The sequence below is a fragment of the Euprymna scolopes genome, chromosome 28 (genome assembly GCF_053919585.1).
Source record: "Euprymna scolopes isolate OS-2025 chromosome 28, ASM5391958v1, whole genome shotgun sequence".
Classification (NCBI taxonomy): Eukaryota; Metazoa; Mollusca; class Cephalopoda; order Sepiida; family Sepiolidae; genus Euprymna; species Euprymna scolopes.
The window spans coordinates 91789651-91812401 of NC_136509.1; the positions used below are offsets into that span (position 1 = coordinate 91789651).

The following is a 22751-nucleotide window of genomic DNA, read 5'->3' on the forward strand; positions in this document are numbered from 1 at the left end:
ATTTAACAATGTCGACCCAGGAGAGGTGTTGTTGGAAATTGCACACCTCTTGCCACAAAAATTTCACATGCAGGCACTCCTTCGTGAATATCCATAATCTGTCAAAGACTGAAGGAACCTGTGTTAATCAAATAACATTATAAATAACACCATAAGACGGGACAAATACTGCAACCAGGGACCGGAAAAACATTGTATTTCACATTGTAAACTGAAAAAAAAACGTATCCTAGGGCCACCGTATCCCCGGGTTCTACTGTACGTTTAATGCCTGTACGTTTGAAGGGGGCAGCAGCAGCATTATGAGGCGATATATAAGTATCAGCAGTTGTCCATCATGATGATATTTATTTTGATTTGTTTTACATAAGCATTTATATGTAACTAGCCTGGGTGTCCGGCGTTGTCCAAACGTTTGTAGGTGTGTGTTGAGCAAAAAAAAAAAAGTAGTAGGCTTGAACCTGTGACGTGAAGGCAGAAAAGAAAGCACAAAAAGTTGTAATAGGCAGGCAGGTTCGAACCCATACTACGAAGGAAGAAAAGAAAGTGAAAAAAAAAAAAAAATGATTCTTTGCTGTTGCGCCCATCGCCAAACTGGGAAAAAAAAAAAAAAAAAAAGGGACCCCTCCCTGTACAAAAGTGCCCAGGTGAGGGGGGAAGGAATTAATGTTTTTGGCCAATTTTTCGATATTTGTCGTCCGAAAGGTTGAGCTTCAAAATGATACTGATCTTGTGAAAATCCGTTGTCTCTGTCGAAAGTTTTAGGCAGACATACAAACATATATACAAACATACATATATACATTTAAACAGATTTTTGCCCTTTATATTATGGATGTTATCATTACATTTGAACTGTGTTCATTACAGTTCAAAATTCTCTTTACACATCCATTTTCTTTGGTATCGACTTTGTTTCTGCCCTGAGCAGATGATGCATTTTTTCCACTTTTTCTTGTCACGCCAACTCATACACATAATTAGCATATACGCTAATCTCATCACAAGCCAGCCATCCTTCGCTGCTGCTGCTATTTTCCTACACGCTCATATGCACTATGTTACATGTATGTCGCTACACATTCATGAACATGTTTCGATCAGCCAGTTACAAGTAACTAGAAGCCTCCTAAGGCAATATTGTTTATACAAAAGTTTGAAGTCTGTAATCACCGACTTCAATCAAGTACTGCTGTGCAACGGCGTCTATACAATGCGACACAATGGAGTGTGAAAATATCTCTACTGAACCATGTGTGAAAAGCTGAATGTTGAATATCAAATACAGCAGCAGGTCTTGGAACTAATGTTGGAACAATTAATCGGAATCGGAAAAATCAAAAGATTTTGGGGGTATTGGAATCAGTATTGGAATCGGAAAAGTTGGTGCCTATATTCCGATGCCAAAACGATTCTTTTGTCTTTTTTTTTTTTTTTTAATTTGATTTTGTTTAAAGTAAAATCTTCCATTGCTTATAATAATGAGAAAATAATGAATATATATTGATTATAAACTACCAGTAAAGCTAAAATCGATAGATCATCCTCCACAAATGTATTTGGCGTTTAGAAAAATATCTGCATACTTAACGTTTGTTTTTACGAAAATCGGGGGAAATAACGATCTTATAGTTAAATGATTAGAGATTTATAAAGAATCGGAATCGGTAATTGTATCGGAATCGGGAAAAATATTGGAATCGTCCCATCACTACTTGGAACATATACTAGAAAGAACAGTTGGATTAAGTCATACACCATTTGCTATGACTATGCTATTCGTACAGCTGCATACCTAGAAAACGGAGCTACTAAACTCGACGTAATGATATGAGACAAGGAACAATAAGCAACTTTCGAAAAGTTAGTGTTTCCAATGATTCCAGAGCTGGTAAGGAAAAGATAATGAAATATCAAGGTCCTATATACGACATGAGAAGAAACTGGAATCTTAGGAAGCTCTCCATCATTCTTGTGGTTATAGGAGCAACTGGACTCATGAAAAAAAATTTCAAAAACCATCTGGTAAATATACCTGATGAACCAAGTGCAAGAGAGATACAAACAATTGCGCTTAAAGGAATGGTTAGAATCTTTAAAAAATCTCCTGGTTGGAATGTATGAGATAGCGGGAGAATATCTGGCATCTAGTAGAATACCCAATCAGAACTTGAACCAAATTCAAATGGCCATAACATTTTAAAGCTTGCTGCATCCCTCAGTCAGTCTTAATCCAATGGCTTGTGAAAAGGGCTTACTAAAGGGAGGAAATTCAGTATCATGTGCAGTTCTCCATATTAGAAACAAACTGCTGCCAGTGAATTCAAAAGATGCTGACAATAGTGATCAAAGGCCTATAAAGCTGAGAAGGTCTTCAAGAATACGGGTCCCTAGTGTTCGCCGGGGTTGGCAAAGTGGTTTCTGATTCTCTTGAGCGTCTACAGCATCGTGCCATCAGATAAAGACTACATATTTCTTGTTGTGACCATGTTCCCTTTGGAGTATATGATCTGCTTCGATTAGATTTACTGTTTACTCAATGGAATGTAACAGTTGCTTCTGTTGCCTACAGATTATTTCATGGTTTTTGGCTCAACGCAACACTTAAATACCGCCCTGTGCTGTGGCTGAACAAACTAAACCTATGATGATATACATTTACACCAGTGTTTGCTCAGAGATGTACCGGTAATCTCCTTTTGCATTGTGTTCTGCAATCCTGAACGTGCTGCCTCAGAATTTTATGAATGAACACCTATCACTGTCACATTTTCAGAGTTCTGTATTGGTTAACTATTGTTTTAGGCATTCCCTAATTAGCTTAGTAGAATTTGTCTATTTCTAACAGTTTTATAAGCAGGGCTATGACAACAGCATATTCTTTTCCTTGTTTTGACTTTCGAGTATATATCCGACACCGTTAATCAACCGAAAAACACATCACTCTTTATAAAAGCATATAAGATATCAACGGATACACACTCAAGAGTCACAACAATGAAAAGAATATGCTGTTGTCCTAGCCCTATTTATGACCATGGCTTAATAAAGGAGGGAAAAAAAGGAAGGATGGCATGAACAAAAGCTTGATAAACTTCAGTATTTGTAGCTGGCTTAATTTCTTGTCTGGTCCATAATTAAGATTGTAGATGGCAGAAAGCCAGACAGGTATTTGCACGTGGCCATATCTACATCCCATACCTGCCTGGCATGATGCAGTGATTATAGATCTAAGGTATTCGAAGGATGATTAGCTGCTTCTCAGAATGGCTTGAATAAGCTAACATTCTGGACGTTTTTTTTTTCACCATTTCACAATTATCACCAAGGTTACTACGATAATGCATTTTAATCCTGCCTTGTGACACAACACACAAAAACATCCGTCCAAACAGAAAGAGATGATTAGCTACAGCTGCAATAATATCAGTGACATTTTTGTGCTTTTTGTCCACAATGGATGCAAATCATCAAGATCATACAATGAAATGGACATTTCTGGACTTATTTTTGGTCCTCGTTTTTGTAATGTTTGCACCTTTGGCAAAACGTAGTTCGCAAGGATACTGGCAACTGCATTTTCAATAATTTCTTGCGCTGGCTTAGTATTGGCAAGAAACTAAATATGTTACAACTGTATGATACACAGGTTATAGTCGGGTTAGGGGTCAAACAAATCACAGTGGATCAGTTAAAAGTAAAAAATACAGGTTGACATGGAATTGTCAAAGTAATGACAGTATTAATTTGCGATGGTCTTTAATGATAAAGTCATTCCCTTGATATTTGAAATGTCCATAAAATTACAAAAAAAAAAAAACTCGTGATACAGGAGTGATTCCTACAATATTACCTATTTTCACAATGTTTTGGATTATGTAATGATCTTCAAGGGAATCTTTCAAACTTGAGAGTCTTTGAATTATCTCTACAATTATATAAATGCAACTTTGCGTGTGTGTGGGTGTTAGTTCTTTATAGATTCTGAAACGGCTGAACAGATGTTTTTTTTAAATTTACAGAACTTTAGTGTATAAGTCTAGGAGCGATCTTAGTTAAGTTTTGTCTCAGAATACCCCCGATAATTATTGATAATCAAAACCATTAAAGTCATTTTTTTTCCATGTCATTGCTTAGTAACAATGATAGAACAACAGGCCGTGAAAATTCTACTGTGGGTAAGTTGATAACGTTTTTTTTTTTTGCATGATGTGATCTGTCGGTTCAAACCCTGCACGTAAATTTCTTAATGTTTTTTTTTCGTTAACTGGAGAGAAGTTCATATAAAATAATTTTATAAAAGAAACAGTAGGTTCTCTAGAGTGCAATGTAGAATAACATATTTTTTGGACTAAGTTACTGCATGGAGGCATGTGAAGCTTCCTCCCGGGCGATTTCACGGATTTCGATGACAGTAAAAAATATAGGAGTGCGAAATATTCGTTGATCATCATTCAAACCCGGGCAACATCAGGTCTCTCTGCTAGTTCTATATACGACTAAAACTCTGGATCTTGCTTGCTTGCTTGTTGGTTTGTTTGGGATTTTATTATTGTTTGTCCCTAAGGACACTTGATGACGTCATCCATTAAAACGGAGATAAAGATAATCAGACAGTGGATGACGTCATCAAATATGAATGTGTGTGCAGGAGATGGGTAGATCTTTTATTCTGGACAACATATGATCTGATGCTCATGGGTCCTTTATTACTGGGGGTTTGCTTAATCACAAACTGTTGAAGGCAATTATTGCATTCAGGGGCTAGGATCAAAGTAGACTATTTTGTATTTTCACAGAGGAGAGACCCACCCCACCCCCACCCATCCCTGGCTGTATTAATTTTTTTTTTTTGTTCGCATTACAAAGTGCTCCTTTTATGGAAAGAGTTGTTTTTCCCCACATTAAAACTGACCTTGTGTCTAACTTTGCTCTTGTGTATTATCTGAATTATTCTGACTACTGTTCATATTTTGAGGGTTATTCTCACGTTTCAGTTGATGAAACCTCTCACCTTGTCAAACTCAGACTTGTGGCATAATAGATAAAGAACTAAATGAAAAATTCAGTCCTAAGTGACACTCATCTGGAGGTTGAAGGTTCAATCCTCAGTGAGGGTGATACTAAGAATACAATTTTTAATTACTTTAAGACTTTTATCTGGTCATGGCTGACGAAGTGCTACCCCGTGGATTAAATAAAGGGTTCCGCTCAAAATTATGTGTGGATTCCAGAGTTCAACAAGATACAAGTGTAGAAGGTTGGAGGTTATTCTGTCCGATATGCTGTAAGAATAACACTCAAGATCAGAACACTAGTTTTAAGAAAAAAAAGTGTTTCTTCACCAACAACATATATTGATTATGTGATAGAAACATCGATTCCTGTAAACTGAATGGTGGGCATTGATAAAGGTAATTTTACGTAACTTGCATGTTGTTTCAATATTGTTCTAACTTCAAGGCTTGAACTTTCATTTTTTCAATCTCTTTGATTGCTCAGTGGCAGGGAGGTCTCTTCAGATTCCAACAATAGGCAATCATCATGACTGTCGCAGCAACCCTGATACCTGGTCATCTTTTTCAGGTCCTGATAGCATCTCTCCCCTTGTCTGTCACTCATTGAACCAAGGTTCTCAGGAAACCGGCTCATATGTGAAAATAGGTAGTGCATCTTGAAGCTCACGTTGCAGCCCAGGTTTCTGAAAGCAGTGAGCATGTCGCTGACAAGTTCTGGCCTTATTGTTGCCAAGAAAGTTCTTTACCAGAACAAATGCCTTCCACCTTTCCAGTTCCACTTTGTTCATGGAGTTTTCAAACTCAGGGTCTTTGATAAGCTGCTGGATCTGACGATCATCAAAAACGCCAGATTTCAACTTCTCCATGGGCAATCCTGGAAAAGCCTGGCACAGGTAAGTGAAGCAGTCGCCATCCTTGTCCAGAGCCTTGGTGAACTGCTTGATGTGCAGCCGAACTTGATGTGCAGCCGTGAGAAGAGTATTCTGTCTGTCTACCAGAGGGTTGTTGGTGACTTTCCTTTCTTTGTAAGGCATCAATTCCTCACACACAGGCCAGTCTTCTTCATGTATGCTGAGCACCAATTTTCAAAACATCTTAACATTTTAAGACTTCAAACTGATGCTTTTTCAGCAAAAACCACTCAGAACTATCAGACCTGAATAGTTCTTGTCGTTAAAAATAATCATTTCCAATCAAAACACAGCATTTTACCCCATTAACTTCTTCTAAAATGCTCCACACATGCATACATGTGAACAAAAAAATGTTAAAAAAAAACACAAAAAAAAAAAAGGACTTGTGATGCAGTGGTTAGATTACTTGAAAAAAATCAATTGTAAAAGCGATATTCTTCTGAAGGTTAAAAGGTTCAATTCTAAGAATGTGCGACTGAAAAATGCAATTGCGAATGTCTTAGGATCTCTATCAAGTCATGGCCGACAGAACGAGAGCATGCTATCTTCGTGAAGCAAATAAAGGCTTCTGTTTGAAATTCTGTCCAAATCCAGAGTTTGACAAAGATACACCTGAAGAAGGTTACATTGAACAAAACGTGAAAATGACACTCAAGATGAGAACAGTAGTCTGAGGAAACCAAATACGAATAACAATTCTTATCTAAAAATAGAAAAAAAATTTTTCAGAAATGTAAGAACCAAAAGTTTTATTTTAAGTGAAATTTAATTTGATTTATTATTTGAATTTCATGAGCATTTTGAAAAGTTTTTTTTTTTTTTTCAAAAATGTTTGGCTAACTGCTAAAGCTATAAATTTTCAAAGATCATCTTGGTCTAGCATAGTTTTCAATTGAAGGATATCAACGTTTCATTAATCCTCTACCAATATAAGCTGGCTTTGAGGGCATAATTGGACCTTTCTTTTTTTTTTTTTTCACCCTTATAGGTTGAGTTTTTTATGAGAATTCACCAGTTGTTCCTATTTTATTTATTCACAAACAAGATGACTAAATGGTTGGTATTATTGAAATGCTGTTGTGTGGCTATAAGCTAAAAACAGTACTTCCGGTCAAAAATAGTAATACATTCAAAAATTATGAAAATTCATTGAGTAGAGCAATTGCTATTGTGTTTTTAGTATTAAAAAAAAAAAAAGAAAAAAAAAAGAAAAAAAAAAGAAAAAAAAAGAAAAAAAAAAGAAAAAAAAAGAAAAAAAAAGAAAGAAAAAAAAGAAAAAAGTCCATCACTATCAGCTAAAACAAATCATCATCCATTACATTATCTATATATAGAAAAGCAAAAATGTATGTGTGTATGTATGTTCGCTTTTTGTGTATGTCAGAGAACGGCTTTTTTCCGAGAAGCGATCGGTCAGCTCACTCCTTAAAACTTTTTATATCACATCTAAATGATAATATCTACGAGTTAACAACGGGGGTCGCCTGTCTATTTAATTTGCCAGAGTTTGAAAAGCTAAATATTCCACATTCTTTGATCGCCGCGTGTGGATTGGGCTTTTTTTTTCGTATAATAAAAGTGAAACAGAGCTAAAGACATTGTTCCCGGTGCGATCGCCAGAAACGTCCAAAAGCAATCAGCTTTGATCAATGCGGAGTTTCTCCTTATATCAGACAATTGCTATTCAATATTCAATTTGAACAATCCCCTTTTTATGGGGAGCTGGTTCCCCCCCCCCAACATCTTGGGGAAACAAAAAAACAATTTTAAAAAGCTGCCCCGCAGTGAAGGTTGACCTCATTAAGTCATTAAGTACGGGCACCTGCCAATTCTTAATCTATAAATATAAAAGCGAAAATGTATGTATGTGTGTTCGCTTTTTCTGTGTGTCTACAAAAGGCTTCTTTTAAAGAAGCGGTCGGTCGGTCGGTTCACAACGTCTTAAAACTTTTTATATCACATATAAATCGTAATATCTCACAGTTAACAACGAAGCTCGCCTGTCTATTTAATTTGCTCGATTTCAGGAAGATAAATATTCAATATTTGTCGCTCGCCGCATGTGGGTTAGTCTTTTTCCTATAACATCTTGGGGGGAAAAAAAAGCGTTCAGCAGTAAATGAATACTATCTCGCAGTCAAACTTGACCTCATTAACTCATTAAAACGAGCACCTGCTAAATCCAAGTAATTAAATAAATTCAAACGTGTTTCGTTTAGCATCTCGTAGTGGGGCAAGGGTTAACGTCTCACTTTTTTTTTTTCACACTTTAATTTACAACTTTGCCTCAACGGTTCAGGTTCGATCCTCATACTTACTTTTTTTTTTTTTTAACCCCACCACACACCTCCAAACACCCGGGCAACGCCGGGTACCCCTCGCTAGTACTTAAATAAATTCAAACATGTTTCCGTTACTATTTCTTGGTGGCCCAGTGGTTAACGTCGCACGTTTTTTTTCACACTTTAATTTCCAACTTCGCTTCAAGACTTCGGGTTCAATCCTTCATACTTACTTACCAGAACTTTTTTTAAAATTTTATCCCCCTCCCCTACACAAACACCCGGGCAACGATTTTTTATTATTCTTTTGTTTTGATTTACCCAAAACCACACACACCTCCAAACACCCCCCCCCCCGCTAGTCTATTATATAAAGGGCAAAATGGGCACGAGCGTTGTGTATGTCCACAAAAGGCTTTTTGCATTGTGCTTCTCGTGTCGGTTAGATTCTGGGAGAAGTTTTTGCATCCTTTCTAGATTGTAATATCTCACATTCACAAACGGACGTTGTCTATCTTTTTTTGATATAGTTAAACAAAATTCGCACTGTTCCGTTGTCTCCTTTCATATAAACTAGCGGGGGTACTCGGCATTGCCTGGGTGAGAAACACGGGGGTGAGGGGGGCTATAAAAAACTTTTGGTATGTAGGTAGGATTGAACCCGAAGCCCTGAGGTGAAGTTGGAAAATAAAATGTGAAAAAAAAACATGACACGTTAACCAATCGGCCAGCAAGAAAGAGTTACTGAAAGACGTTTGAATTTATTTAAGTAGGAAGAGAATTGACAGGTGCCCGCACCTAATGACTTAATGAGGTCAAGTGGAAATCGTGGAGTTAACATTTTCTACGAGCGTTACAACGACGTAAGCAATAGCTAGTTAGCAGTTAACATTTTCTGCAGGACAGTTTTCAATGAGGTCAATAACTCGGTTTGTTTTTACCCAACTTTGGGGAAAACCAGCTCCCCGTTTGTTAGGGGGAGTGTCCAGACAAAAGCAATTGTTTTGATAGGACGCTAAAAAGCCGACATTGACCAAACGTTTACATCACTTTCAGGAGACCACTGGGAACTGCCAATTCAAATTCAGTTTTGCTTTCTTATACTGAAAAGCGAAAGATACACGCGACGATCTAAAAATCTGGAAAAAATAGCGCGTGAAAGTCGGGCAAATTAAATACACACGTGACCCCCGTTCATAACTCTTAGATATTATCATTTAGACAGCATATAAAAAGTTATAAGAAGGAATGCGTCGACCGAGAAGTTCAGCGAAAAAAGCCTTTTACAGACACACACAAAAAGCGAACATACATACACACATTTTCACTTTTATATTTATAGATAAAGCGAAACTATTGGAACGCAACCACCTGGCCTTCGGGCCGGGTAGTATCTGTTCTGAAATTGGTCCTTGGTCAATGTACGGGAAACCCTTCATACTGAGATAATTACTATTTATTCGGATACTGCCAGAGTACCCCCTTTTTGGGGAGAGCTGCTTTTCCTCCCACATTAAAAACAACCTTCGTGGGAGGTTTAAAAGCAATGCCATTTCTGCAAGTCATCTTTTTGATTGAATGTTTAATTTGAACGCTTTAGACTTCTGGCCGCGTCATGGAGTAGCGGTAAGACGTCAGCTTTTCTTTCATTTTCTTTTCCGCCTTTGTGTCACGGGTTCGAGCCTACTTTCCTGTCTGCCTAATATCACTTTTTTTTTTTTTTGCTCAACACACACCTACAAACACCCAGGCAACGCCGAGCACCCAGGCTAGTCTAAAAGTATGTCCCTTCTGCTCGCAATCTTCAAGGTGTTCACATCTAGGGAAAATGCAATTTCCCCCAATTTTCCATAAAAATTACTTTTTAACTATAAATAATTTTCTACTCTATGAATTTTCGTGATTTTTGAATATATTACTATTTTCGTCATGACAATTAAGTTAGTAGTGTTGTTTTTGCTTAAAACAACATATTTTAAAAAATCGATCCGTCAACTCTACCTTAACAAGCAAGCACCAAAATATATACAATCGGACTTGATAGTAAAATGACATGGATTTTAGAAGGCCAATGTAACTAAAGGATGCTTATATAGCTCAGCCTCCATGGCTACTCATATTCTCTTTGTTACGATACAGCCAAGCGAAAAATGATCACACAAAATTAAAGTTTGGTCCTAATAAATAAATAAACAAACTGGTTTATTTACATTGCATTGTTTTATTTTTATTTATTTTTTTGTTTTTTTAATTGTCCTCTTTTCATTTGAATTATTTGGACTACTGTTCTCATCATAAAGTGTTATTTTTACATTTCGGCTGATATAACCTCCAAGCAATTTTGCTGTCGAACTCGGGAATCTGCACGGAATTTTGTATGAAACGCTTTATTTAATTCCGAAGATGCTTTCGTTCTGTCAACCACGACCGGGTAGAAGTGCAATGTACCTATTTACTATGCCTCCCCACGGGACAGAGTTAGACACCAGGGTCGTTTTTTAACGTGAAGAAAAGGTACAAAAATAAAAAATTGTCTCAGTCATGAAGGACTGTTCCTCCACCGAAAGAGAACAAGAAATGGAAGTGCAGCATCTGAAGGACAGATACTACACTTTGATCTTGACCAAAAGGCCAAGATAAATAATTCGCAATTATATTGTTAGTATCAACCGCACTGAGGATCGAACTTTAACCTCCAGAAGAGCTTCCTTCACTTAGAACTAAATTTTAGCTAGTGTTTTTTATCCAGGACGAGAGAATGCTGCCTCCATAAATCAAATAAAGGGTTCCGAGATACACCTGATGAAGACCGGAGATTAAACCGGCTGAAACGTTGGGAAAATAGCAATACGAAAACAATAAATAATACAAATTATCAATCCTCATCTCAAAAATTCAGAAATCGTTTTACTTAATTTTTATAATTATTGTAATGTTTTGTAGTGCTTTGTTTTGGTATATTTTTACGACGTGCCCCAGCGTATTATAAACATCCGAACCTATCCATGTTAAGAACGGCTTTCGGAATAAACACCCTCCAACCTCGAAAGCCATTCTTAATATGGGGAAGTTTTTTTTGGGGGGGGGGGAGTATTCCGATAGCTGTTCTTAACATGGGGTTGTTGGAGGTGTTAATACTACGTTGGGACAGGTCGTAAAAAATACCTTTGTTTTTATTTCATTTCAGTCACGCTGACATTGTAAGGCGTTGTTTTACAATTTGTCATTGTTCTGAGGGAGACAACTCTCTTTTACTAAGAGATTCGTTCATTTTTTATTTCATCTCATAATTTAGGACGCTAATAATGATGGATACACGAGCGGTTTACAAAAACATACATATTTTTCGTTTTTTTTGTTTTCTTTTTTGGAGGAAAGTTTTGCAATTTTAGTTTAGTAGCAAGGAATCTTTGATAAATTTGTAGAAGTAGCTAAAATCATCAAAAAGCAAGCTTCTAGTTTCAAGCAATTACGTGTAAACACCCTAAACAAAAAAAAAACCCCCAAATAACTTGGAATTTCGAGTGGGGGGGGTCGATTTTGTATATAAATTTAATTTAGAGTAAAATTATCCATTTCCAAATCATTCTTTTTATGGCAGTTAACTTTACCACTAACCCTAACTAGTATTTGGCCTTTTGGCTAGGAACAAAGTGTAGCAGCATCTGTTCTGACACACTTCACTTTTTCTGTCCTCGGTCAGTGGAGGAGAAATCCTTCATGACTGAGACAGTTTTAATTTTTGTTCCTATTCAGAGTTCCCCGTTTTGGGGAGCTGGATCCCCCCTACATTAAAAACCGACCTTGTGTCTAACTCTGCCCTCGTGGGGAGGCAAGTATATAGGAACTCTAAGACCTGAGTTACAAGGTCATAAAACTACACGTAATCGCCAAAAATGTCAAATCCCTCCAAAACAAAACGCATAGCTATAAATAAATTAAAAAAAAAAAAAAAAAATAGTTAAACACCATAAAACGCTAAAATTGCCTCCAAAAGAGGGGGATAATTTACGTTTGATCCCTGTACGTAAAACTATATGTTAGGGGGGGGGGCTTCTGACAAGTTTTTCAGTGTACACACGTAATCGTGTAGAAAAAAAATAATGGTTCTTGTCCAAAATTTCCTTCTTTCTATATAAAATAAAAATAAAAGAAAAAATATGCAGGATGTACGTACCCGTAACGGAAACAAAATATTATACTCCAACAATCACGTAAATTGATCAAGTAATTTATAGAGGAAAATTCTGGGCAAACACCAAAAATACTAACTCTGTATGTACTAACATCTCCCGAATTATCCATTCATTATAAGTACTTTTTTTTCAACATAGGAGTCACCACTTATCTAGGCCCGGAAGCCACTCGAGGATAAATCGCGTAAAGTGGTCAGTGAGACAACAGCTCAGTGATCGTTTCTGGTAGGAATTGAGTAGAATTTGACTAAGGGGGCAGGATAGCAAGAATTTGTTCACATTGACTTGAAAACATCATGTTATAGACAGCTGTGAAGCAAGCCAGTAGCACAGAGTTCCACAGGCGGGCAGTTTTAGAAAAGAAGCTTTATTCATAGAATTTGCGTTTAGATTTAGGCACTGATAAAGAGTACGGGGAAAATTGTTGGTTGTACCTATTTACAATGCCTCCCCACGGAACAGAGTTAGACACCAGGGTCGTTTTTTTAACGTGGAGAAAAGGTAGAAAAATAAAAATTGTCTCAGTCGTGAAGGATTTCTCCTCCACTGAAAGAGAACGAGAAATGGAAGTGCCGCATCTGAAGAACAGATACTACACTTTGATCTTGGCCAAGAGGCCAAGTAATTAGCTAGTCTAGTTTTTTTTGTGTGTGTGAACGATTGGGGGGGGGGCACCGGATAAAGCTCAGACGAGCACGAGCACTGGCCGTGAAAATAATGGTAAGACAGACAGGCTCGTGCAGACTTTTCCCTTGTATAACGAAATTTGGAGAAAGGTTCATACCCGCCTCCCAAACAGTCAGAAACTACTGTTTTCAATTTTTTTGGAATAAGGGTAATAATGGAATAAGGGAATATCTAAGGTATACCTAATTTGACAAAATGTCAACGTGATTTGCAACAATTCACGCAAAAAAAAAAAAAAAAAAAAAATGCCCTTCTTGTACCGCGTTATTTTTTTTTTATTTTTTTAATTTTACAAGTTAAATTTAAGTTTTACGATTTCTTTTTTTTTTTTTTTTTCCTATTATTAAATCGTTAGGTGAAAGTACAGAACAGTTACAAAACAACCCCCTCTCCGTGTAAAGCATGGCTTTCTAAATAATATCGCTGTTATTTCAGCGCGGTACAATAAGTGCATAAGTACCTAAAATCACCAAGTCCTTTATTTCAGGAACCCGGGTTTAATTTTGTGCAGTCGACTTTCGCTTGTTGGCGTAACTCGTTACCGCATTTTATCGAGCCAATATGGACAGCAACGCCACGGGGGCTGATCTATACAAGCATCGTTAATTTGAATAAAATAAAATAAATAGAATACTAGGTCTTCTTAAAAGGAATATAACAGATTTTAAGATATATAAGCATGACGGCATTGTTAGCGTATTGTAAAAACACAAAATTACATTGGTGTATTATTATTTATTTATTATTATTATTATTAATATTTGGGTTCCGAAGGTTCTTCCTTGGCCACTCTATTTAAGATCTTGAAACATATGACTTTATTTTCCAGTTTTAAAATCGGTAGTAGTAAGTTTAAACTTTGGGAGCCAAATTTTTGTTTGAGAAGCCCACATTGTTTATATATATACAAATATATTTATTTCTAGTTGCATGGAAAAGCAAGATGTCTCTCTAGAAAAATACTTACATGGTAAATAAGACATTTGGGATTTCTTTACACAAAAAAAAATGCCATCAATGGAGAGAGAGGGGGCCAAAATAAAGAGTGGAAAGACATGATGATAATCATAATAATAATTCTTTCTCACCGTATCGTGGGTCGGTATTCCGTTGTTGTGATTGTCTTAAAAAAGATGCATGAAATCAGATTGAAATGTGTGACCATCGTAAAATGATAAATTAAAAAAGACATTCAGTCTCTCTTTTAGGTTTCCGTTTTGTTTTGCTTTTCCTAGAGGATTTTTCTTTTCTTTTTTTTTTTTTTTTTTTTTTTTTTTGCACTCCTTTTAAGAAAACGCGTTTTAAGTTATTCGTATTTTTTCTTTTTTTTTTTTTTTCGACGTCCCTTTTACTGAGCCGCTTACGGATTTGCTAAATTGGCACAGATTTTTCATGTCACTAAGCGGCTCAAAAATCGCACTCTTCTTCATGAAATGAACTAATTATATAACAATAATAGATCAGTAAAATATATTATTTAATACAAGCACTGTAGAAGTAAATACTAAAAATAGATACATAGAATTTTATGTAGATACATGAAAAAAAATTATATATATATAGTGAACAGAAGAACATGCGACTTAAAGTCCGCAGCAAACAGTGTCAGATAAAAAAAATAAAAAATAAATACTTTATTATTTTTGCACAAAATAATGAATAAAATGTTACTGTTTCAGTGTTTAGAATTTTTGGCTTTGTATTACTGTACAACCCCGAATTTTTTTACGATTATAGAAAGTATACTACTTTATAAAATATTTACTGATTTTTTTTTTTTTTTAAATAAATCTCGCATCGTTCGTTCTTGTGCTTCATTAAATATATTTATAAATATTTTTAATGTTTAAACAGTTTTTTTTTTCTTGCGTTCTTCCAAGGTCGCGATCTTTTATAATTTACGATTATCCAAACAGTAAAACCGCCGGTACGGATGGTTAATCAGCACATAATTGCACATGTATTTATAGGGCGGAATGAAATTCTAATAGTTATCTCTTATCACATAAGAGGTCTTCGGGCCGAGATCAAAGTGTAGTATCTGTTCCGGCAGATACTGCAAGCTATGACTAGCAAAGACCAGATGTGGGGGCAACCCCACATGCCTGACCTTTAACCAGCTCCCATTTCCCACCTCTCGGGAGCTGGTCCCCATTTTCCCTTCCCCCTCCCTTCACTCCTCACATTAAAAATCGGCCTTGTGCCTAATTTGCTCGGTGGGGGAGCAAATAAATACCATCTCTTATCACATAAGAGGGTAATATGAATTCTACAGAAGTTTAGATCACGTGGGGGAGGCATGTAAATAGGTACCCAATGGATGTAAGAAGTACGGACAGGACCAACAACGTTATTACTTTTTAAAAATTCGGTATTTTTTTTTTTTTTAACCAGAGTAGTATAAACAGTTCCAATCTCTCCATGTTAAGAACGGCTTTCGGAATAAACACACACACATACCACAACCTCGAAAGCCGTTCTTAACATGGGGAGTTTGAGGTGTTTATTTCCGAAAGCTGTTCTCAACATGGGAGGTTAAGGGTGTTTATACTACGCTGGGTACTCTCATAAAAAAAATTCATTAACATCTCGAAGCAGGACTATTCTGTAGTTCACCTAAAAGTGTATAAACAAAAGAGACCGTAATGGGCATTTTGAAGGAGGAGGATACACGGTTTTCTTTTTTTTTAATTAAACAAATATTACGTGAGACGTGAATCAGGAGCAGCAGTCAGCAGCACTATGTATTTATTCAAAATATACACGAACAACTTCAGGAAAAGGCAATAAATATAATAAAAAGAAAAATGTTGGTATTTAAGGATATCTAATAAAATAATTTAATAAACAGTTTAAACAAGATCTTGTCTTTTTGTGTTTCAATGCGTTTTAGTAAAACACTTCTCTTTTTTTCTTTTTTGTTATCTACGTCATCTACCCGACGCTGGATTAAAATAAGACGAGTTAGAAATATTTCAGGAAAATTGTAATTAAAATTATGTTGTAATCACAACAGAATTATCAATGAAATAAAATTAAAATTTTGAAAAGCAAGAAATTGCAATAAATAATAAAGTCGTTTAAAATATTTTTTAGCCATCTTTATTTGACAAGATGGAAGGCAGACATTTTTTTTTTTTTTTTTTGCTCACCTACATATTTTCCTGTTGTTACTTCTCCACGCAATTAAATTATATATTCCGAAATAAAAATGATATTATTTAAATTTTTTTATATAAAAGAAACGAGTTTTATCAAAATGTATAAAGCATTGTACTTAACAGAATTTTTAAACCAAGATGGCGAATATTTATTCAGAGGATAAAGAAACTATTTTTTTTTTCTTCTTTTTATTTATTTATATTTTTATATTTACTGTTCGTCTACTTTTTTATTTTTTACTTACAATGAAAATAAATCGAATAAAAAGGTCATTTTATTAAATTCTAGAATCGAACATCTTCGAATTTTAAATGAATATGATCTTTAAAAGTGTAAAAAGACATAAACTAAAAATCATTGTTGCTTAGAATTATTTTTATATGGAAATAAATACAATAAAATCTTTCTTTTTTCCAGGAAATTGAAAAGTTTGTTTTTTGGGGGTTATTTTTTTATACAGTATTTTCAAATTAAATTAAATTTTACGGTATATTTTGTTTCTTAAATTGTTAGGTGAAAGTACACTGCATTTAGTGCACTCACTGCAGATTAGTTTTTTTTTTTTTTTTTTTTTTTTTGTTGTTAATCCCGCCTCTCCCCCATGGATTTTTAAAATAATAACGCTGTTATTTCAGCACGGTCCGTATTCTTCATCAATACCTATTTAGTATTAGTATACAGCCAATGGCAGCTAGAAATTGCCGTAATTGTAGTATAATATTTTTAAAAAGTCATTTCTCAAAGATTAGGTTTGCGCACGAAAAGACTAAAAAAAATATTTTAGATTTTTTTTTCAACTATCCGATTAATCAGCAGCTGCAGAGCCGTTTTATTAATAACTCGTCACTTGTGCCTTCGACGTAAATACTCCGACACTCAACAAAATCCCATCCCATTCAATGTAGAAATCCCTAGATGCCGGAAAGCATTCTACCCTGAAAGTTTCTCCACTCGAAATAGCTAGAATTTGAAACCCCCCCCCTCTCCGGTTCCTTACTGTACTGATGCAGAAGTTGTGAACAGGCATCTCAGTTCTCACTGCTCAACTCCCTACGTAGTATTTCATAGTTCCAAATCTCTTACGTGTAAGTGGCAATATATCTTGTTTGGAGTGAAGAAGAGTGAAAAAAAAAAAAAAATTGGAATGGTGTTTTATTTATCTTTCTTCCAAGGCTGGAAGATGTTACACAAGAGTCGAAAAGTGGGATTGAAGAGTCAGCGCCTTAGAGGAAGAGCACTCTGACCTGCAAAAAAAAAAAAAAAAAATGCCTGGAACACAATACTGCAGGACTGCTTCACAGCTGACTTTAACATGGTCGTTTTCAAGTCCAATTTAAACAAATCTTTGTTGAACCGTCCTCGTAAATAATCAGTTTCTATACAATTTCCACCATTACCGCTTATCATGATGTTTATTCATTAACTCTTGTCCTCGAGTGGCCCCAGAGCCTTGATAAATGGTAACTCCATTGTAAAAAAAATTTCTGGGCAGCCCTGTCTGCATTTCCCGGTAGAGGTGCCTCAGGCGGTTAACAATAAACAAACCTCTTTTCAAAGAAAGAAAGCAAAGTTTGGGAGAGTGGACCACCTACAACTGCACAGGACTAGCAAGATACCTTAGTCAAAAGGGAAGAGTTGATTTCGGAAATAGCCTAGACGCTGTTAAATTTTTTGATGGAAGAAATTCCCCGGGTGTGATTGTGAGTGGTGTGTCTCTTCCTTATTTGCATAAACCATGAAACATTTGTAGAGTGGAACGATAAAATTGTCACCCTAAAGAAAACAACACTACAGCTTTATTTTAAAACTTTTATTGAAAAACATAAATTCAGGTAACTTGATTATGTAGTAGAGCTGACATCTATTCAATGTAGCCACCTTCAGCCTCAATCATCATCTCGATATGGATCTGGAACTGGGAGCATACCTTTTTCACAGGCGCTGACAGGAGCTCGGCGAATACTTGGTGGATGGCGGTGATCAGGCTGTCTTTGATGTTGTTGAAGATCATGTTGGTGATGTTCTCAACGTATCGCAAAACGAAGTAGTCCAACGTCAGGGAAAAGCCCGTTAGAGAAGGGTACAAAGTCGTAGCACTCCTTCTGAAACCAAGCCTCTCTTTGGACTTGTGGGCCGGCACCGGGTTCTGTTGCCAAACCCAGGGTTTGCCAGCAGCCACCTGATTGCACCAGGGGATCGTCACTAGGGCTATGACAACAGCATATTCTTTTCTTTGTTTTGATTCTCAGGTATATATCCATTGATATCTTACATGTTTTTATGTAGAGTGATATGGTTCTCGGTTGATTAATTATGTCTGTGTCGGATATATACTCGAGAGTCAAAACAAAAGAATATACTGTTGTCCTAGCCCTAATCATCACACTCTTCAGGACATCCAGGTACATTTTGATGTTGACTTTCAAACCGACTTCAAAAATATGATGTGGCCCTCACTTGAAACCACACCAAAGACCATAACCGTGGCATCTCCAATTTCGTTTGTTGAATATTGTGTCACTTTCAGACATGATAGAAGGCGCCCATCGTTCTTGGGATTTGTACACAACTGGCCAACTAGTAGATGGTCTGCAACAAAAAAAGAAAACCGGTTTTTATCAAACGGAAATGGAATCATGCCGTCTTTTCTAGGTTAACAATTCTATCATTTTACCCTGTATAGTGCATCAACATTATTTATATATCACTCATTGCATTAAAGTTAAGCACAAGGCCAGCTTATAATGAGGAATCGGGTTTTCATCTTAACCACTGATAGCTATGACTAATAATACTCTACCTGAAAGCCCATTTTTCAAACTCCTCAGCGTAACATTTACAACATGAATTGAAACAAATTCATTGATGATAATGCCAAGGCTGCTGCAAAAAAGGTGGGTTCCCTCTACCATGCTAGAAAATTACTCACACCTGAGAGTATTCTATACCTCTATAAAGCTACAAATTCGCCCATGCATGGAGTATTGTTGCCACATCTGGGGTGGTGCATCTCCACTAGTTTCAAATCTAATAGGTCTCACACTGTCGGCTAAGCTTCAACTTCTGTCCCATCACTGCAATGTTGCATACCTGTGCCTGTTTTATAAGTATGCTAATGGAGTGTACTCTGATACTCGGATGGAATCATAGCACTTGTGCTCCTTCGACATGCATACTCCCAACTAATCTGACAAGCAGCAAAATTCCACTCCTTCACTGTTGAGGTTCTTTGGACTGCAAGGCATTGGAATTCTCTCCATGTGTCTTGCTTCTCTGGCTGTACTAATATGCAGAAGTTTTAATCTCATGTGAACAGACATCTTGCTGCTCAACTCCCCACAGTCCACCTGTTAGAGATGATCCCAAATAGTAGCCTCTTATGCCCAAGTGACAATATGCCTTGTTTGAAATGAAAATAAATACAATAAACAAACTTTATACTGAAGAATCGAGCTTCTATCACAAAAGGGGACATTCTAGATGGGTGCAGAATTTGGCATGATCAATATTCTCAGATGGGAACGCCTCGGATCACTGGCAATAAACCAATTCCCTCTCTGGAAAAAGAAGAAAGTAATACCTAGAAGGCTGCCTCCCCCTACATACACTCTATTGAAAACCGAACAGAACCAATATTTACTCACTTCCTACCACAGCAGATTTATACAAAATAGGTTAACATGGGGGGAGTTAAAAACAGCTCCCCCGAGGGAATACTCCAGAAGGGTTGAAATATAGCCAAGAACAAATTCATTAGCATTCCCATGTAAGCGCATCTCAGATGACCGACAATGCCCTCCCTTTGCCGCTCTTCAGGAGGAGATAATGTCTAGGAAGGCACACTTCCTAGGATCATGCCGATAATGAAAAGGTGTGATGGTTCAACATAGGCCCTAGGTTGCCATAATTTTTTTATGCATGTGTGTGGAAATCACTCCTGACAAGGTGTGAAGCCACCAGATGTAAGGCACTAAAACCGGAAAATGTTTATCAGAAAGACAGGAAATATCTATTGGCCTTAGTTTCGAAAAGACCAAGGCTATAGGTAGATGCAAAACAGTCAGCAGGAAGAAAAGCCTGCAGTTCTTGGAAAGCAGCTACTCGAGTTGATGTACCACAATTAGATATCAAAATAAGGAATTGATGGAAACCACTAGATCAACGCGTCAAACGAGCTGGAACAAATGAAGCAGTGAATAACTCTGACAATTTGGAAGAACATATGCTATGATAGTATTTATTGAAAAGACTGAGACTAGCAACATCACATCTGTGAGGGAGAGGTTACAGAGGAGAAGAAAGGATGGGTGGAGGTCAATCAAATTACAGACATGTTTCTGCACCTTATCAAGGACTCCTTAAATGGGACAGAGATTCAACAGTTCAAATATGACAACAGATACTCCATATATAGTTTGAGAGTAGATTATTAAAAATAGAGAATAGCCTCAAGTGTGAGAAAATGTTTGGAACGGTAGAGTGAACACCGACTTTACAAGCATCACGCTAAAGCGAACCTCAGTATGGCATAATCACATTGACACACTGGTTCTCGTTAGATCACCGAAGTTAAGCAACTTTGAACCTGGTCAGTACCAGATGGGTGATCATGTGGGTATTATAGGTGCTGTATGTAGGAGGATGTCAACACCTCCCTGCAAGAGTTGCAAAAACCTAACGTTGTCATCCCCCTTAAGGGGATATACATGCGACTGGGGGCCGCTTGTGAATTTTATACTTCCATGAAACTTCCTCCTCTGGAGAAAGTTGGTTAAACCCGTACAGGGTTAATGCCACAGTTTCATTTTCATTTCGTTCATAAAGCGAACGTGGGGTGATATGAAAATTGGCCAGAATCTGAAAGAACCATAATACATTAAGTACAAGGACAGATTATTGGAATATGATTCCCTTGATTTCCACAATCATTGGTTTAACATTTTTATATGCTGGCACGTGTTCGATAGCTTTAAGAAATTGACTGCTAAAGTATTCTATGAGCAAGTCTTTATTGAGCCTGTAGCAGAAACAAATAGAACTCTTTTCTTGTGCGTCAGTGCCTCCCCTGACTGTGCGATATGGCACATACTGACTAATCAGAGGCATAGCGCAGGGATTTTCCTTATCCCCTTAAGGAACTATAACTGCTTCCGTCCCAGACAAGAAAAACTCTTCCTTTTTCCAGCGAGACGTCAAAGAGACCGAACCTGTTTCCTCACTCTCTCTCTCTCTGCCTACATCGATATCGACGGTCCCCACTTGGGAATAACTACCGGGCAAAGGCAGACGAGTTCTACCCCAGCTATATCTAAATGGCATCTTGCCTTACTTCAATAAACATTTTCCTTGCAAGTTTTACAAAGTCGTTTGTTCGTTTATTCAGTAGCTTGTGTTGAAATATTCATTTTATTAGGGAACGCCCAAAAAGTATTAACACAACTCCCTAAAAGCCCTTTTTCCCTCAGGCACAGATATAGAGTGGGGGAAATTCTCTATCTATATAAAAGCCAAGTGCGTCCAAGGATGGAATACTGCTGCCATATCTGGGCAGGAGCTGCTAAAAACAGCCTATCCTGCCTTAACAGAGTACAAAATAGACTTCGTGGCTTAGTGGGGGATGCCCTTTTCTCTACTCTGCAACCTCTCTCCCACAGAAGAGACGTTGCGAGCCTATCCTTGTTTTATCGTTATTTCCATGGCAGGTGCTCATCTGAACTCCAATCTCTGGTCCCCCCTCGCCAATCTTTCACGAAAAACACCCGTCTAGCTGAATCCACTGTGAAAAATTTCCCCCACTCTATATCTGTGCCTAAATCAAAACGTGGATTCCATGAACAAAGCTTCTTTCTTAGAACTGCACGCCTGTGGGACTCTGTTCCGTCTGCCTGCTTCCCTCCGGACTACAACTTGGATGTCTTCAAGTCCAACGTTAACAAATTCCTAATGAACCGCCCCCTGAAGTAAACACTTCATCAAATCTCCACACTAACTTCATGTACTTGCAATAACCCTTATCCCTGAGTAACTTCCGGGCCTTGATAAGTGGTGATCACTGTGTAAAAGGTCCAGATAGGAATGTGATAAAAGTAAGATATTAATTTATTTATTGCAGACTTATCCTTATCTTTTTTTGTTGTTTGATGACATTTCGGCCGATTATTCCTTCGGGGCCCATGGTGCAGTGGATAGAGACATTGAATCTCTATGGTTCCAGGTGAGCATTGTCTGAAGATAGCGGTTTCAATCCTACCCAAGGCTGGCCAGACGTTTACTTGGCCAAAACGTGGTGAGACGACAACAACTACGGACGGCAGTAATTGCTGAGAATGCAGTTAGGAGATTTGGAGTTCCTATCCCGTTGCAGTTACCAGCTGAGGTTTATTATTTTCAAAGACCTTACTTATCCTCTCTCTGCCCATAACCCCCACCCATGTTACATTCTACCTTTGTAAACGAAAGAAAATGTTTTTGTTTGAAATATCAGTTCTCGAC

The 22751-nt window shown here is 37.0% G+C and overlaps 1 protein-coding gene across 2 annotated transcripts in view; it reads right to left on the reverse strand.

Moving 5' to 3' along the window:
* The window catches only part of LOC145249720 (uncharacterized), an 86381-nt gene extending 71868 nt beyond the window's left edge, over positions 1-14513 (reverse strand). For both annotated transcript variants that reach the window (XM_080111602.1, XM_080111601.1), the window contains exon 1: positions 14186-14513. The gene's annotated coding sequence lies outside the window, so the exon portion shown is untranslated. The remainder of the gene's footprint in view (positions 1-14185) is intronic.
* Positions 14514-22751: the final 8238 nt, after the last annotated feature.